Here is a 13,980-nt window from a genome sequence, read left to right on the forward strand (position 1 = left end):
GAGCTGAGTTGAGCTGGGTAGCTGGAGAGGAGCTGAAATCAGTTTGCACAAGAGTGCAATGAGTCTTCAAAGAGTTGTCCACAGCTTCTCCAATGTCAAGGGGCTTTGTTTCATCCCAAATTCGAGTCAACAAATCTGTTAAAGCTTCTTGAAGTTGCTTGGTACCTGCTCGAGTCATGGGACCCTTTGGAATGGTTCGCACTTGTGGATGCCTCGGGCATGCTTACATCATAGTCACCTCTACACTTCCTTAACGCTTTAACATTGATTGCTTAAATTCAAGTTTACTTTAAACTCATCCAGCTTGAATGGCAGATTGTCCAAACCCTTAGTGAATCGAATAGAAACATATAGCTTTCCAACCTTGCGTTACTTTGTGGATCCTACATCGATAAATACCATATGATGGGTACTAGATGGACATCAAGATCTAGTAGATATCCTTATTTTTTTTATTATCAAGAGATTTAAAATAACCCTCCTCGTGGCTAACATGTGTCAAGTACTAGTTGGGAGACTTGAATCGTCTATGGAAATTTAAACTGAACTTTTCAAGGTTGTTTGGCTATTTAAATTGAGACCTAGAGAAATTGAATTCTTTTCACTAGACATCACATTTTCTTCAAAAAGAATTTCTGATTAAGTTTTCTTCAAAATCATTAGTTACCTTTCTTCCATTCCTTTCATCTTCTTTCTTTGCTCAAACCATCAGAGTTCATCATTCTTAAGACATCACCTGTCTTTTAGGTATCTTTTCCTCTATTCTTTCTTTTTATGTAGTAGTTCCAACATGCCTCGTATCAGACCAGTGTCACGAGGGAGATCGATGAAATACAGTGGTAGGGATTAAAGGCGTCAAAGTAGTAGGTCTATTACAATAAATGGGTATAAGCCATCTAACCGTAGAGCTAGAATTCCCTTAGAATCATTTTTTTACAGATATACGACCACTCCAGAGGAAAGGGTCAAAGATTTATCAACTAGGGGAATCAAGCTGCCAAATTTTGCCTACAATTTTGAAATCGTAGAAGGGGACTATCGATTGAGTGACTCTAATCATGATTTGTTCCTCAAATTATACCTATTAGAGGTAGGCTTTCACCTTCCCCTATGTCCTTTCTTTTCTATTGTGTTAAACAACTACAAGACTACACTTGGCAACTCACTGACCCTTCTTTATGGATGTTGGTAGCTTACTTCCTCAATTGTAGCAACATTGTGAGTTGCCATTCCATGGAATTTTTAAACACTTTTACCAAATAGAAGTCATCACTCAAGGTATTTCAACTGCGATAGTCCACTTCTGCAGTTGCAAGGTCTACAAGTCCATTATTTAGAGTTCATCTTCAATTTTCCACTCAAATCACCAAAAATTTATACAGGTGAAAAGGAAACTAGATGGCAGATTTGACTTTCCCATTAGATGGTCAATTCCTCACAATTTCATTTGTCTCCAGCAACAAGCAATTATTTCTAACCTCACTAGGGCACAATATGATCGCTTAAGGTTGGGGTGTCCCCCGAAGCTAGAAAAACTGCTAACAATAAGGAGTGTCTCCCATTACTATTTAGAAGAGTAAAGCCCAAATGGCTTTAGATCAACGAATTTAGCATTGGGTGTAGACCCCAAATAGTAAAGCTTCCCAATAAAGCATGGCCTTATGAAGCCACCAATTGTGGCCCAGTCTTTAGTGAGGAGAAGACGAGAGCCTTCTAACCTCCTTTGTGCAGACCAAAGTATACCTCATTGACACTTGTCTCCCTCGACACCTATTTGTTGTAGGGGTGTCACCTCCGACAGAACCCATGTTGGCATTGTTGCTAACCTTTATGCTATTATTGCATGTTCCTCCTCTTTCCTTAACTCTTCCCACAATCTACTGAACATGGACGTGAAGGCTCTCATGGAGAGTGCATAAAAGGCTATGGGGGTAATTGATGTTATGGTACAGGCAAGTCATAATAGCCACAAGAGGAAGAGGCTAGGAGGAGAGTTCGCCTGTGTCAGAGAAAATCACGAGGCTAGATTAGTTCACAACAGACTTGGCAAGGAACCCTTGGTCCGAAGAGAGAGCCCCCATCTCTCCTCTAACCATCTCTATATCTCCTGCCGAGCCAAAAAAAAATGTGGTCTCCTCTTGATCTGTCGAAATTCAGTGTAGCAGATTAAACTAATAAATGTACTTTAGAAGCTTGAAAATAAGAATTTTTAATACATTTAAATTATGTTTTCTTAACTTTTAATAAGTTAATAAAATGTGCAAATTTGAGTCTTTTATTGACCTTAAGGGCTGAATGAGGTCTAAAGCTGAGCTAAATACACTTTGTAAGTGTGTAGGAGACCATTAGAAGGCATATTAAACTAATATTGGTCACTATATCGCAATATGGGATGAGTGATGTTACAACATAGGGAGCAAATTGGAGAACTACAAGACTGCTTTCAATGTCTTGACATACCCCTGAAGATATCCCAAGGTAAGGTCAATGACTACTATGCCACAACCCAAGTCCTCGTTTGTTGTGATATCGACTGTGGGATGGAAATCAAATATGAAATAAAGGCATTTTGGTTTGCACAATCAAACTTAAAGCTTAGAAACATCAGCTAACCTAGGGTTGAGGACGTCGACCACTTGAACTCTATAAATAGGCTCATTTGGCACATGTTATAGACATCATTCACTTTGCCTAGATTCTTTCTTTTAAATAGTTTAGTTTTCTTTGATTCTTAGGTTTTTAGAGTTTATTTTTAGTTGTTCTTTGTCAAGAGATCTAGTTTGTGGAGATCAACAAACTCTATGGATTCATTTTCCATCTTTAATACAAATCAGACATTTTCTTAAACCCTACATTATAATCCATTTATCATGTTTTCTCTTTACATTAACTCCATATTGTTTATGAAAGCCATGAGGAACTAATCCTCTTGTGGGGGACTAGTGAGTGGAGGTATGATCTATTAACTATTTTGTAAGGTTACTCAACGAATCAGTTGTTTAGGAGAGGAAGAACATGAAACAAACCCTAGGCCTAACAACCCCGGGAAGTCATCAAGGTGGGAATTAACCCAAAATTGGTATTGCTCATTCGTGAACACCTTTACCCCAAACCAGTCTGGACTGTGAGGTTAGAAGATAAGTAGTCATTGTTGACTCGATATGTTAGTAGAGAATCGAAAGATGTAGCAACTAGTTGATTGACGAGGAATCGAAGACAATAGTTGATTGGGATTACCGAAGCGAGCTGGTCACCCATAATCAAGATTTGATTTACTCTACTCTTCTATCTCTAGAACTTTATTTCTTTTATCACTCTACTCTTTTATCTCTAGAACTTTATTTCTTTTATGTTATTTTATTTTATCATTATAAAAATCCTAAACAGCAGTTTATTTTATTCACGTACTATAAATGATTTAAAGTACTATTTAGATCTTTTAGTGTTTAGGTTAGAATTGATCTAGCAATCGCCTCTCTTGGGCACAATCCTCAGAGTACTCACCTATTTCATTGTAAAACTATATTGCAACTCAACTCATATACTTGCAGATACTGTCTTGTATTTTTTATATTTTTTTATAGTATTCACACTCTCAACATTGGTATGTCCAGAGGCAGTTAAGTTGTTGGCATTGTTGTCGAGAAGGCAACGTCACTAATTTGATTTTAATTTTTACACTCAATTAGAAGAATTAGGAAATTTTGAGCTACAGCTACGATTTTAATTTCTTTATTATTATTAACCTTATTTTTCTGAGTTTAGTGTATGACTCGTAGAAGGGGAACACCTATCAAGCTAGTTACAAATCCAGAGAGACTAATTCGTAGAAACCGTTGGCAGCAACAACAACAGTAGATGCAAGATCCACCATCACCTACTATAAGCAACTTTATCATGTGAGAATCTGCTATTAGACAAAGTTAATAATAACCCCTAAGATACAATACCGTCGCAGTTACCCAAGAACACATACATGGTGCGTAACGAAGGAACTCTAAGGGATTACACACAGCCAAGTCTGGACATGGATCAAGAGAGCATAACAGGGCCAGTGATTACAACTAATAATTTTGAGATCAAGCTGACAATGATTCAAATGATTCAAAATAGTCTACAATTTAGGGGCACAATGACAGAGGACCTCAATCATCACTTAAAATGGTTTCTCCAACTCTTTGATACCTTTAAGTATAACGAGGTCACTGATGAAGCTATTTGTCTTTCTTTGTTCCCTATTTCTTTGATTGATAATGTCTTTCTTGGCTAAGATTCGTTGGCACCATGGTCTATCACGACATGGGATAAACTTGTTGGGAAATTCTTACAAAGGGTTTTCCTTATCAGCAAAGCAGTTCAGATCAAAAGAGAGATTATTGTCTGTAGACAGATGGCAGGAGAAAGTTTCTATGAGGGATGGGAACATTTTAAGAGTATCCAAGTGCCCGTACTGTAGATTTCTTGAGTGGATACGATTCCAAATATTCTATAACGGGTTGGATGCAAACACACTATCTGGATTAGACAGAGCAACAAGAGGAGCCCTTATGAACAGAACGTACGAGGATGCATACAAAATAATTGAGAAAATGGTATTAAACTCATGTCAGTAGCCCATTAAATGATTCACATACGGCCAGAAACATGTTACAGTAAAAGTATCCAAGAGGATGACAAATATTAAGAGTTAATGAATAGGCTCAACTGTATCAAATCTACTTCTACACTGTCTATGGATGAGGGAGATAAACCACTCTTCCACTATATCAAAAATCCTACCGAGGATGTAAATTACATCAGGAATAAGGGTGGGACCTTATTCAAATACGTATAATCTCGGTTTGAGAGATCACCTGAATTTGAGATGGGAATGAAACCAATGAGGAGGTAACATTTCAAATCAAGATAAAAATACTAATTATTAACCTCTCTATTTGCAGAAACCTTAGGATAGGGTCAACCTAAGTGACCACACTACATGTGGTCAATGTCTAGATAGAATTGAGGGAGAGATGTAGTTAATGGAAACTGATGTCAAGCAGGTGTAGTCTAAGTGCACCAACTCAACAAGAACATTGAATAAACTCAAGGATCAAATGAGCTAATTGATGACCTTGGTGGGTGACATTAAAAGACAAATTGGCACAGGTATTTCCAGCAACATAGAAGATAACCCAAGGAGGGAAGTTAAGGAGCACATGAAGGCGATAGCACTTCGATCCAGCAAAGTACTAAGTAGCCTAAAAACCCTACTCTGGAGCTAGTTGTAGAGAATACTGATGACTCCCAAGAGGAATTCCTAGAGACTGAAAATGAACCAGAACTAAAAGAGGTAATGGCAAGGCAGTTGTGCCTGAAAAAGATACACCTAAAGATGACAAAATCACAAAGATCCCATTCGTTTCGAGACTTGAAGAAAAGAAAAAGCGGGATGAGGATGAATTTGTAAGCTTCTAAACTAGTTTAAGACATTAAATGTCAACCTACCTTTAATTAAGTTATTGAGAAAGTTCCTAAGTACGCCAAGTTACTAAAGGAAATGATGTCTAGGAGTAAGAAAATTAAGGTAGGGGAACAAGTTAATTTAAGTTCCTCCTGTAGTGTTATCATTTCAAGATAGGTGCCTCAAAACCTGAAAGGCTCAGAAAGTTTTACTATTCCTATAGAAATAGGGAGCATTTGTTTTAATAGAGTTCTATGTGATTTAAGAGCCAATAGTAATTTAATGCCTCTATCAATTTTTGAATAACTCGGGTTGGGGGATCTTAAAACTACTCAAATAACATCATAGTTAGCTTATAGGTCTTCAGCAAAATTTAAAGCTGTACTAGAAGATGTCTTAGTCAAAGTGCGTAATTTTATTATCTTAACAGATTTTGTAGTGCTTGATTTTCAAGAAGATCGTGAAATATCAATGTTATTAGGTAGACCCTTCTTGGCCACTTCTAGATCCACCATTGATTTAGAGAAGAACAAGTTAACCATGAAATTTAATAGTGAAACAAACATTTTTAAATGTGGTCATCAACCAAGTGAAGAGGAAGGTAGGAGAAAGTTAGGGAATGTAAGAAATTATCTGTTTCTAACATTCCTAGGTTAAGGGACTCTCTTCCTTTTATGCATACAAAAAGAATAAAATAGGTTTAAGGAAAAGGAAAAGTGAGCAAATGTGGAATGGCACGACGAACGATGGACTAATACTGATAGAATGCAAGAGTCGTCCAACAATGAATTGAAGATAGTGTTCGATGAATCTGACAATAAAACTTAAAATTATTTGAATCGTTGCTTAATTTCATAAATTATTATATATTTAACTTACCACATAGTTTAAATGTTAACTTTTATCTAATACATGTTTATTCTAAGACCAAGGCATCCTCAAGATGGAAAGTTGGGTTGAAACTACACACTGAATGCAGGAAACATACCGATGTCGTGACATGATAGCACTGAGTCGCAATGAAGAAGATAGTTTCCCTATGTTCTCCAAATTGAAGAACGTGTCACTACACAGAACCCCTATGTCATGACAGCAGTAAGCTGCTAGGGATGTTGCGACACGGAACCCTTGTATTGTGACATCGTTGCAATTTTTTGTAGGGTTGACTCGACCTAGTTGCGCAACCCAATAGCTAAACACTTATTTTTACCCAATTTGTACTAGTAAAAACACCCCTTTACCCTATAATCTTCTTAAACTTTTAAACCTCTTAAACCCTAAAATCTTAATTCTCATTCTTTTCTTTCAATTAGAGTGAAATCCCTCATCATTCAAAATCTTTTGGTGTGGCAAACGATGGGAGCAACCAAAGGAATGATAAACCAATGTGTTCGACAAGGACTTCAAAGATTTCTTTAAGGTTAAGAGTTCCTAAGTCAAACTTGTTACTATTCTATTAAATATTGTTTGATAAACTGATTATAGACGAACCAATGTACTTGATCCATCGACAGTTCCAAACCCCCTAATTTTACAAACCTAAATATTAAAAATATTTTACTGAACTACAAGAAAAAACCTTTATCCAAGTGAGGGGATTCGATCCATTAATGATTTTGTCTAAGGAAATATGGCCTTTGGTTAGATATCATAGTTGGGAACATTTTTGGACAATCTTGAAAGATAATGTTGTGGTCCCTATTGTTCAAGAGTTTTATGCATCATTAAGGGACAAGGAGTCTAAAAACACTAGTTTTATGCATCATTAAGGGACAAGGAGTCTAAAAACACTAAAGTCCATAAGGAGGATATAGTACCTATGCGAGCGAATAAAGTGAGAATAACCCCTTGAATTATTTATGACTTTTGTAATGCTCCATACTATGAGAATGATTTTATTAATGAAACTGATTTAGAATATTTTTGAGACATAGATATGGATAACATTATAATCTTTTTAACTGAAGGAAGGGGTTAATGGGAATATCGCTGAGGTACGAATGTTCCTATGTCCTTTCGTAAAGCTATTATGTTTCTAGAACCTAAGATGTCGATTCAATTTTTGTGCACAAGAATAGTACCTACTTTAAATGTTTTTGACGTTAATACCTTTAAAGCAATTTTCCTCTATGCTATTTTTTAGAAAAAGTAGGTCTATACTGGCAAATGGATCCGCCAGAACATGAAGAGATGCATTAGTGGCTAGAAGGTGGAAGTTTTCTTTCACCATCTAGTGATTGCCTTATGTAAAAAGACCGGTGTACCTATGACATCTACTGAGTAGTCGCTGAAACCTTCCCGACATATCATCGGGGACACCTTGTTCTAACAATGCATTGAGCTACGAACCAAATAGGTAAAAAAATTGGAATAAATGACAACAAGAAGCTACAACTACACCAATTTTGTCATAAAGGTTGGCACGAGCTCAACAGGAAGTTAGTGAGAGTAGTCATCCAAAGTTAGATTGGATGATTCAGTGGATGTAAGAGTCAGGACCAATTTTTCAAGAATTTTCTAGGCAAAACAACATTCGGGTCCCCAATTATACACCTGACATGTTTGGGCATATAAATATGGAACAAAAAGAAGAGGGGCAAGAAAGCGAAGAGAATGAGGTGGATGACGGAAGTGAGAAGATGAATTTTAAAGAGGATGATTGAAAATTTTTGTTTTTGGGAAGATTTGTATTAATTTTTGGATGATTTTGATTTATTCCTTGTAGGAGTAGAATTAATAAGTAGATTTTTAGTTCCATTACATTTTTTTTAAGTTTTCTATGTAAAAAGACACAAATAATTCGAGCTTTACACGACCAAAGGAAGGAGCACCCACCATTAGCTGTTGGAATAACAACGATCAATCAGGTACTTTCTTTCCTTATCTCTTTAGAGGCAACACATTCAGGACAATATGTCAACTAAAGTGTGGGGGGTAGCATAGAAATTGTGTTTCAAATATTTTATGTTTTTTTTCTATTTTTCTTGTCTTATGTGTACGTGAGCTTGTAGAAATACAAGTTATTAGTTAGGAGCATGTACATAGGTTGCTTATGTTTAGAAATAAATTTGGTGTAACACCTTGAATTTGGGCCTAGAAGGAATGGGCCTTGAGCATGGGAACAACGAGTGTTTGGCTTTGTGGTTGTGTGCTCTGGAAGTGTCTGAGAAGTCATGGGTTCAAGTCTTAGCTTCCACAAAATTTTGGTTTTTAAGGATAAAACCCCTATCTTTGGCTAGTAGGGTTATAAGTTTAATTTGGAAAAGTATGACACAAAAATCCTACTGATCTAGTGGTAAGTGGCGGTTATTTTTGTTAAAGGCCATGGGAAGAAGTAGTGTTTGACTGAAACACCAATAATTTGAACAGGTTTGAATAAGATTTGTTGTTAGCCAAATTGGGGGAGTAAAAAGGGAGATTTTTAAATGTTTGAATTGGTGGACAGGAGGAAATTTAGGAGAAAATCAAGGAGTGGATCAAGGAGTAAGGGAGAGTGAGTTGGTGGCTGAAAATAGGACTCTTCTTGTGCCAAATTCAGTCATAGGCACTTAATGCCGAATTTGGCTACTGCTTGCTCTCTTTTTCAGTAGTTGAATCCTTTTGCTTCTTTTTGATCTCTTTTGTTTGTGCTGGTTTAGTAGCCAAAACTTATTTGTGACTATTTGGGGATGCTTCATGTTAATTTTACTTTGACTCTGCTCTACCGACTGGTACCTTATTTAATCTACATTCGTCTCTCCATCACTTCACCTTCTCCTAGTTTTCTTTGCCATAGCCGAACCTTTCCTCCTCTCTTCTCCCTTTCTCTTAATCAACTTTCCCCTAGCCGATTGTACCCTCTTCTCCTCTCCTTTTCTTCCATTTTCTTTCGTACTATCCTCTCAAGCCTTCTCGCTGGTGAGTGGTTCCTATACGAATTGGTAAGTCTTGGTTTGTCTTTGTTCTATTTGGCTTATCTCCTCTTTTCCTAAATGTCGAATTCCATGTCTTCCCTCGTTGGTTATGGTGCTTTTGTTTTGGATGTAGTATTACGCGTGGAGTGAGGAAGTTTGCTAGGATTCCTGAGGCAATCAGAATCGTCCTTTTATCTCTTATTCTAAGGTAACGCTACTCATTGGTATTTTCTTGAACTGAAACACTTTGGTTGAGGTTCTTGGATCTTGGCCAAATACTCTTTTGCTTCATTGAAAGTTTATTTTCTTTGGGTTGGTTTGTGTCATTCAACCTGTGGTTAAGCAGCGAGTGTAATGGATTCGCTATCATGCAGATAATATTCGAGGGTCTGTTAGCAACTTTTGTCACGATCTAAGCGGGCTATAATCCTGTTCGTTCACGCAAGGCAATAGTAAGTAATCTCTTGGAACAAGTTTCAGTTAGGGTTCTTAAACACGTGTGTTAGATATTTAACCAACGTTTCTTTTGCGATAGGTTGGAGTGCGTGGCCTTTCGCTCGTTTTCGTAAATAGGTGTGTATTCACATACTGAATAGACTATAGAACGGAAAAAGCCGAAAAGTCGAAAACTCGAAAGAATGGCCTTTTGGCCACATGGGTGTGTGAACTCACATGTGGTAAACCAAGCCCACTAAATATGGGTGTTCGACTGTAGAGGCTTCTAGGAGCATTCTCATGGGTTTGGGCTGTTTTGGGCCACGATGGGCCGAAATGGGCTGTATAGGCCCAAGGGGCTTGTGGGCTTCACACAGATAAATTTTGTAATATATGGTAATTACTGGATTGGGCTATGTAGTTCACATGGCCATGGTAACTGTTGGGCTTGATGGGCCGCAAGAGCGTGTGGGCCCACTTGGGCCGCAAAATGGGCCCTGGGCCTATTTGCACTGTTAGGACCGTTAAGGTTACACGAGTCACTCGAGGCAACTGTAGTCCTTCTGATGGGTCGATATTCGTACCTAGACCCCAAGGCAGGTAAAATGACCAAAATACCCCTATAGGATAAAATGACTATTTTACCCCTCGAGGGTAAATGGTAGATTTGTGCTACGATTTGACTGTACTGAGCATGACATCCTACATACTTGTATGATTTATAACATGACATTCTGCATGGCGTTGGGATACTGTTATGGAGGAAGTGTACTGTACTGGTGGCTTGGCCACATATATCGACATTGGCGACTTTGTTGCGACATCATATCTTGGCGGCTTTGTTGCGCATCGACATCGGAAGCTTTGTTGCGATATTATTACTGGTAGCTTTGCTGTGATATTGGTGTGTTGGCTGGGTGGGTCGGCTTTGTCCCCACATGGTGTATTGGTTGGTATTGAGTGGTGTGTTGGCTAGTTTTGATTGGGTTGCATCATTGTACTGAATTGATACTGTATTGGGCTAAGGCCCACCCTGTATTATTTCTGAATAGGGCTTAGGCCCAGACTGTGTTACTCACTATTTTTTCATTACTGGGATTACACAATGAGTTTTCGTAAACTCACCCAACTATTTTTACTTATAGGTAATCCTTAGGCAGATCGGTACTGCGAGGGACTCGAAGATGGCAACACTACTGCTCCTGTTTTCTTTTATTTGGCATTTATTTGTTATTAAATTTCATTTTGGGTTTTAAATTATGTAATAAGGCCTCTTTAAATTTCTAGCTTTTAATTTGGGATTTCTGCTTATCATGAATCATATCTGTTTAAAAGTAGAACGCAATTTTCCAAAATGATATCTATTTTCAAAACACTGTGTTTCCGCAACACTTCCAAAATTCTTCCGCAACAAATAGAGTTTTACAAGTAATGACAATTTGAAGTGAATGACGAATAACTAGAATGATTTGAGTTCTAATAGAGAGGCTTTAAATTTCCAAACAGGTTTTCATCAGCTAAAGTAAGTTTTCGAAAAGCACTCCAATGTGACACACCAGATTTGGCCATAACATCTATCGCTATTGAATATTTATATAACCTTAATTTATTTCCAATTTACTTATAAAAATTAAACTACGATTCTTTTTGATATTATTATATTCAAATTACTATTTTTTATATTAATAATGTTTGATTTTAATATTTAATATTTTTAAATGTCTTTAAAAGTTATAACTAATTTTTATCAAAATAGTATTAATTATTATTTGAAGTATGAATAAGCTTTTATATTTGGTTCAACTTAATTATTATTTGATTCAACTTAATTATTATTTAAATATTTTAAAGATTCAAAGTATATAGGCTGGAAACCTGATGGGTTGCCTTATATCGAGCTGCAAGATATAATGGATCCTCCCTAGGTGTAACAACGCCACGTATGATGAATCTTAAAAAATTCAAAAAGAATTGAAAAAAGTTCTATCGCTATTGAATATTTATATAACCTTAATTTATTTCCAATTTACTTATAAAAATAGTATTAATATTGATCATTACTTAAATAAATTACATAACTCACATAACGTATATAACAACTTACATAACTTAACTAATACATGTAGTTTAATCTAATAATTTCCTTAAAAGCATATAGTTTAAAAGTTCAAATTTCATAACTTACATAATCTACATAACTTACATAAAACATAAATATATATCATATCAAGACTTACATAATAAACAACTTACCCGTGAAACTTATTGCCAACTTTAGACTTCAACAACTACGAAATGGATAGGACTTGGATGAATTTCTCAAGGGCAAGCAATGAGTATCAAAATGGAGTGCAATCTTTTTTAGATTTTGCATTTCACAATTCATGCCAAGAGAATATGATTCTTTGCCCATGTAAGAAGTGTGGCAATATCTATTGGCATTATCGTGACGTTGTCTACGAACATCTAATTGTTGATGGCTTCATTCGAGGGTATAAAAAATAGATTTTCCATGGAGAGTGTACAACTAGTGGAGCCTCTTCGACGATTAATCCGGGTTATCCTTATAGTGGTTACCGTCAGCATGTTAGAGAAGATGACATGGAAGGTATGATGTGGGACGCATTTAATATGCGGAGTAAAAGTTTCCAATCATTTCCACCAAACTATGTTGCATCTGATGATTATAATATCGGTGGGAATACTTTTATGGAAACAAGAAGAAGTGTACCGGATGAACAACCGAATGATGAAGCGGCAAAGTTCTACACGTTACTTGGTGAAGTGAATGAAGAACTTTATGAGGGATCAAAATTTTCAAAAATGTCTTTCTATATTCGCCTTTTCCACTTAAAATGTTTGGGAGGGTGGACCAGAAACTCTTTGACAATGCTGTTAGAGCTTTTGAGAGAAATGTTCCCATTTGCAAAAATCCCTCAATCATGTAAAGACATGAAGAAAGTGATAAAAGATTTGGGCCTTGGGTACAACAAAATTCATAGTTGCCCAAATGATTGCATGTTGTATTGGGGTGATCGGAGAAATCAACAGTCTTGTCATGTTTTGATAAATCTCGTTGGATGAATAGAGATGCGTAAGATGTTAATGAGGATGAATATGGGCCATAGTCAAGAAGGAAGCCGAACAAGATTTTGCGATATTTCGCTAATCCCAAGGCTTCAAAGGCTATTCATGTCGTCAAAGACAAATTGAGTTTATGACGTGGCATCATGATCAACGAACGGATGATGGATTATTAAGGCATCCTGCAGATTCTTTTGCATGGAAATCATTTGACAATAAATTTCCAAGCTTTGCAAGTGATCCCTGAGTGTAAGGCTCGGGTTAGCATCCGACGGATTTAATCCTTTTAAAATCATGAGCACCTCGACAAGATTTGCTTGGCACGTGGTCATTATTCCTTATAATTTGCCTCCATGGCTCGCATGAAGCAATCTTCTTTGATATTATCTATGATTATCCCCGGAGAGAAAGGCCCCGGAAATGATATTGACATATATCTACAGCCACTTATTGAAGAGTTAAAACAATTATGGGCGGGTGTTGAGACGTATGATGTATTGAGAAAGGAGAACTTTTACCTACGTGCTACTTTGATGTGGACAATTAATGATTTCCTGGCATATGCGAATTTATCGGGTTGGAGTACCAAAGGACGTTATGCTTGTCCTTGTTGTGCTGCTCAAACGTGTTCACAGTGGTTATATAATGGGAAGAAGTTCTGCTATATGGGGCATCATCGGTGGTTAGATGAAAATCATAGATATAGATTTCAGAAGGCTTTATTTGACGGTACTGAAGAGTTGAAAAAAGCTCTTGAGCAGACCATTGGATCTGAAATCTTATTCATGTTAAAAGATATGGATTTCAATTAACGGAAGTGAATCAACCATCTAACAGGCAAACAAATAGACGATCGAGGGATGAATCTGATGATGAATCTGACGAGGAGGATGACCCTAATGAGGCGGACTTGTGGAAGAAAAGAAGTATTTTTTTTGAGTTGCCTTATTGGGAGCATCACATATTACGCCACAATCTTGATGTGATGCATATTGAGAAGAATGTCTGCGAGAACATCATCCGGACAATTTTGAACGTCGATGGTAAATCAAAAGATAATCTTCAAAGTCGACTTGATTTAGTTCACATGGGAATTAGGCGTGATCTTCATCCCCAAGTACTTCC

The sequence above is a fragment of the Gossypium arboreum genome, chromosome 2 (assembly GCF_025698485.1).
Source record: "Gossypium arboreum isolate Shixiya-1 chromosome 2, ASM2569848v2, whole genome shotgun sequence".
Lineage (NCBI taxonomy): Eukaryota > Viridiplantae > Streptophyta > Magnoliopsida > Malvales > Malvaceae > Gossypium > Gossypium arboreum.